Source organism: Patella vulgata, chromosome 7, assembly GCF_932274485.2.
Source record: "Patella vulgata chromosome 7, xgPatVulg1.2, whole genome shotgun sequence".
NCBI classification, from domain to species: Eukaryota; Metazoa; Mollusca; class Gastropoda; family Patellidae; genus Patella; species Patella vulgata.
The window spans coordinates 32237747-32243746 of NC_065885.2; positions in this window are offsets into that span (position 1 = coordinate 32237747).

Below are 6000 nucleotides of genomic sequence, written 5' to 3' on the forward strand. Positions count from 1 at the left end.
AGGAAACCAACTAAATTTTAAATGGCTACGGTTTAAGATAGGATTTAGCCATATGAAATATTTTGACTAATATTTTCTTTAATAAAAAAAAAGTATTTGTGTGTTGTCTAAATTTAATCATTATTCTGGCATCTTGCACCGGATTTAACACTTTAAGGATAATACAGTCGGTTCGAAAATTTTACGGATCTATAGGTTTTCATCTGATCTTTTTGTCACAGATAATTTAACGAACTAACAAGCTAACTTTTTATAGCCGATGAGAAGTTATGTAACGTTTTCAAGTATTGATTTGGAACTAAGGCACGGGGTGGGCTCACGTCACGTAAAGTCTCTTTAAATCCACAATGCATTATCAGAATGTTTAGTCGCGATTGTGGCGTAATTCGTCATCGGTCAGTTCTTAGAAAAGATTATTATACCTTCATTTGGTTTTTTTCTAATTCTAGTTCAAAGGAATGTTAAATGTCCCGACAGTAGTATTCAGTTTGGATTTGGTGTGGAACCTGGCAAAAAGTTGGACCTGCCGCTAGCTAATAACGAAAAATCTGTCGCGGTCTCAGACATAAACGACTGTATTGAAAAATGTAAAACCAGCTCTAGCCCGGTTTGTAATTCAGTACAGTTCCAGAACGGTTCGTGTCTACTTCGTATTCCTCATAGATATAACCACCATTTTCTTGATAAAATGGTACTTACAGGTGACAAAAGTAGTATGTATGGACAGAGGATTTGTATTGATGGTACGTTAGTTTCGATACATTATGCAGAATGATTTACATGAAAGGACCACAAGCCGATAGGAAACTTTATCTCTAACGACAATAACATAGTTGATATAGTGTAATATACCTAAAACCCAATTGTATGTAATGCCATACATCAAATTAATTTGAACATCTAAAATTTTCGTAGGTTTTTTTTTGTTTTTTTTTTGGGGGGGGGGGGGGGTTGTTTCATTTGAAAAGCATGGATTGGACGAAATGCAACAGATAGTAGCCAAAAAATTGATCTTCTATAAAGGAAAAAAAATTATGTAATTAGTAATCTGTTTTCTTTTTCTTTTCCGTTCCATAAACACATTGAACAATTTCATGAACTATTTTTTTGTAGGTGTTGTTGAAGAAAACTCTTTTAAAAGAGAAATATACACTACCGGTGGCTTAATATCATCGCCCTCCTATCCATTATATGATGTTGGGATGGAAATGATATTTATAATTACAGTACCAGCTAATACATATCTCATCTTAGATATATTAGATTTAAGTATTTCACGATCACAGGTATGATATTGCATTAATTCTTATTTCCGTCTTGGATAAAAAAAAAAAAGTGTGCGATTTAGTGGGGTGGAAGGCTTTGCGTATTGCTTAAAGGAGCTAAATCGCTAATATTCTGGACCTAGAAATTGACAGAAATGGGTCCCAAAGCATATAATAATGCAATGTGAATGTATATAAGCTGATTTACACTCAATCGAATCGCAATCTCCAGGGTCTGGTTATTCCAGTTTCCCGGTAAAATCACAGCATCAATGTTGATTTAAATTGTCAAATAATTCGTGTTTTCAGTGTCTAAGACGTTGGATGATACTCAGTCAGAGACTTAGCTCTTTTAAGATTCGAATTCAGATATCAAATTATCTTAAAATGACTAAACCCCTTAGAAAATTTAGTGACCATTTTAATAAAGCTAGTGTTGGCAAATAAAGGGCTTTAGCCTAATCTTTCGAAATAGAAATTTAACACTATAGTGTCTGTATATCCCATCGCTGTAATCGAAATAATACATTCACTGCTTTATTTTTACCTGGATCAAAGAGGTATAGCTGAACACACTAAACATATTGTGTTTTTCATGTTAATCTTGCCTATTATAGTTAGACACTAGACTATGAAATAATAGTATGTCTTTCCGTTTCAAATCAAATCATTTTGGGACAGTCTTCACTAATTTAGAAGACACGTGTAAGCGAATTAAACTTAAAGTAGCTAAGTCTCTAACTCAGTATTATCTAAAGTCTTACACGTTGAAAACACGAATTATTTGTCAATTCAAATCAACATTGATGTTGTGATCTTACCGGGAAAAGGTAGGCTTCTGATTCCAATATTTAAGAGAAAATAAACATTTTACCATTGGTACACGAATCGTGTACCATAGTGCGTTTTAGCGTTATTTGTAACAAGTGACCAGAAAGAACGAGGCTAGACATATTCTACAACTCAGGTCAAACGGTGATGCCATATCTTATCTGGAGAGCATGCGCAATAGACTGGAATAGCCAGACGCTAGAAATTTTGCTGGACATAACTGATTTGAAATTAGAGTCAAAACGGAAACAATTGAATGTAAATCAGTTTATATACAATCAGATTACATTATTTTATGCGTTGCGACCCAATAGGGTCAATTTCTAGGTCCCAAATATTAGCGATTTAGGTCCTTTAAATATTAGTAGGCTACTTTTATATGTCTATATTATAAAAAAAATAATATAGCCTATTATATATTTGATATGAGCAGGGGCTGTTGATTTACCTTTATCCAAACCTTATAGACATTCTGTAATATGACCGTTTATGCTCTTTAAAGGCCCTTGGGTATGATAGTAATGTAATTAGCAGTTTAAAATGGAACCTTGGGGAGCGCCGACCGTATAAAAAATGTTCAGATCTTAAAGAAATACAGACACAGACTGTTCCTGTACGCTATCCAGCTTTTATGGTAATAAACTACTCAGATCAGGATCGTTATATAGGTATTTTATTGTTATTATTTAACACTACGTTGACATTTTTCTCATTCACGGGGAGCCACGGTAGCTAAGTGGGTAAGACGCTGGCTCGCTAGCCCGGAGGTCGCGTGTTCGATCCCTGCATTGGCCGAGAAAGTCCATCGGGATTTTCCGACGTGGTTTCCTCTTGTCAATGGTGTAGGACGGAGGCCTGACAAGGACAGCTGCCTAGTCGTTCGGATGGGACGAAAAAACGAGGACCCGTGTATACTTTGGAATGTACGTAAAAGATCCCTTGGCAGTTGGAATTCGATATAAGAGTAGGCCATAGTGCCGCTGCCCGGGCAAAAAATTCCCTCATAGCACACTGTATGGCGGATGTCCGTCTTGATTAGCCCAGTATAGGAGTAGAACATTACAATAGGACGTTAAACCCCATTTCATTTTCTCATTCACGAACCACAAAGATCATGGAGCGTACAAAACCAGTACCGGCGTAATAATGATGATTATGGGCGAAGAACTCATAGAAATACATGTATGTAACTAATGTAAGAACTGATTATGACGTTATCGCAGCCATCTTGGAATTACGACGTAGACGAAGAGCGTTATCCCTAAGAACAACAACATCAACTTTTTCAAAATCCTTTATCCCCTCAACAATAAAAGAAAGGAATACACTAGACCCCACCTTTACTAATATAAGCTCAATTAAAGATTTTAAAGTTGCTAAAGCGGCGTTTACACGATACAATCAATCCATACAACCGTCGGAAGCAACCGTCGCATCCGACCAACTTATCAGACAAATGGTCGGATGGACTGCTTATTGCATGGATAGGATCAGTTCTATTCTCATCCGACCAACTCATGCAATAGCCAATCAAAGTACGTTATATTAGACAACGTCATACGCCGTATGACGTCATATCTGACTTGGCAACCAGAATTCCTGATTAAAGATGTCTTCTCCTGTCGCTTCGAGTCACTGATCTATATTATATAGATCAGTTCTTCGAGTACTTTGATGTCCTCTAAAATGGATCTAAATCTATCCTGGACTGAATTAGAAAATCTAATAACTCTGTATAGGAAGCAAGGTCTTTGTTGAACCCGCGGCATCAACACTACACAAAGACGCGGATGAGAAGTGTCGTCTTAATAATACTCTTATTGCCATTTTATTCAGTTACTAAGAAGGAATAAATCGTGGGCTGAGGATTAACTGGTTCTATGTCCACTTTTCACTAAAAATGAGATATTTGCATAAAAACTATCTTTGAATCAACAGGTCCTATGTACTGTGAGCAAGATTTAATTCAGAGGCGCCCTCTAGGTTAAATTTCGATCCCTGCATTGGCCGAGAAAGTTCATCCCGATTTTCCGACGTGGTTTCTCCTTGTCAGTGATGCAGGACGGAGGGCCTGACAAGGACAGCCGTCTAGTCCTTCGGATAAGACGAAAAACCGAGGTCCCGTGTAAACATTGGAATGCACGTAAAAGATCCCTTGGCAGTTGGAATTCGATATAAGAGTAGGCGATAGTGCCGCTGCCCGGGCAAAATTTCCCTCATAGCACACTGTATGGCGTATGCCCGTCTTCATTAGCCCAGTATAGGAGCAGAACAGTAGGACGTTAAACCCCATTTCATTTCATCTCTCTCTCTCTCTCTCTCTCTCTCTCTCTCTCTCTCTCTACGAATTTTATTTGTCAATTCAAATCAACATTGATGTTGTGATCTTACCAGGAAAAAGTAGGCTTCTGATATCAAATATTTAAGACAAAATATACATTTTACCATTGGTACACGAATCATGTATCATGGTGTGTTTCAGCGTCATTTGTAACTAGTGACCAGAAAGAACGAGGCTAGACATATTCCACAACTCCTGTCAAACGGTGACGCCATATCTTATCTGGAGAGCAATAGACTGGAATAACCAGACGCTAGAAATTGCTATTTGTCTGAAACTCGTGTCGTATTTCGCTGGACATAACTGATTTGAAAAAATCAAAACGGAAACAACTGAATGTAAATCAGTTTATATACAATCAGATTACATTATCATATGCGTTGCGACCCATTTGGGTCAATTTCTAGGTCTCAAATATTAGCTTTAAAACAAGCTACAGATACCAAGATCATCCCCATATTTTTCTATGTCGGCAGCAGAAAGAACCAAATTATACACAGCCGCCTTCGTCTCCCAGGCGCAGTGAGCTCAATGGGCATAAACATCTAAGACACATCTCTGACAATCCAGAATGTAATTGCGGTCATATCTTCGAGGATACCAAACATTACACTGTCCCACACAAACGATCCATATCTCTCTTGTCCCTAGTTTTTATTTCATCACACACTTTACTTCATGTTCGGATGAGACGAAAAACCGAGGTCCTGTGTACACATTGGCGTGCACGTAAAATATCCATTGGTAGTTGGAATTCGATATGGCCCCTGATTGTAAGAAAGATCACGTTTTTAGCTTGTGGCCCCTCTAGAGGTCACAATTTTTATCCGATTTTAAAAACAAAAGTTCAAATTTATCACCTTTACACCCTGATGACGGTTGAGTTCGAATTTCGTGAAAATGGCCGCTCCTTGTACGCAAATAATGTAAAAGTGCTTAATACCAAGGTTGTGGACCCTCTACAAGTCACAATTTGTATCAGATTTTAATGAAACTAAAAATATATGTTTATGTCCCGTTCGATATTTGCACTCAGACCGTAACATCCTGGATAATGGCCCCTGATTGTACACAAAATCGTGTTTTTAGCTTGTGGTCACAATTTTTATCCGATTTTAAAAACCGATCAAATATATCACCCTTACACCGAAACTGCCGGACAAAATGGCCGCTCCTTGTACCCAAATAGTGTAAAAGTATGTAATACCAAGGTTGTGGACACTATAGAGGCCACAATTTTTATCTGATTTTGATGAAACTTAAAATATGTTTATATCCCAAAAATCTGAGTCCTTTGCGCATTTCCGACCATATCTTCCTGGATTATGGTCCCTGATTGTTCGAAGAATCCCGGGTTTTTTTTAGCTTGTTCTCTATCCATCTCTTGCTGGATGTGGGCGTATCTTGCCTGAAAACCGCTGTTTTTTTTTATTATTATTATTATTATTATTATTATTATTTATAGGAGAGGAGTTAAATAGGCCATGTCTGTTCTCCAATCCCATTCATTTATGAATATAATAATATTGTTTATTAAAAAAGCATTAGCGATTGGGGCCCAGT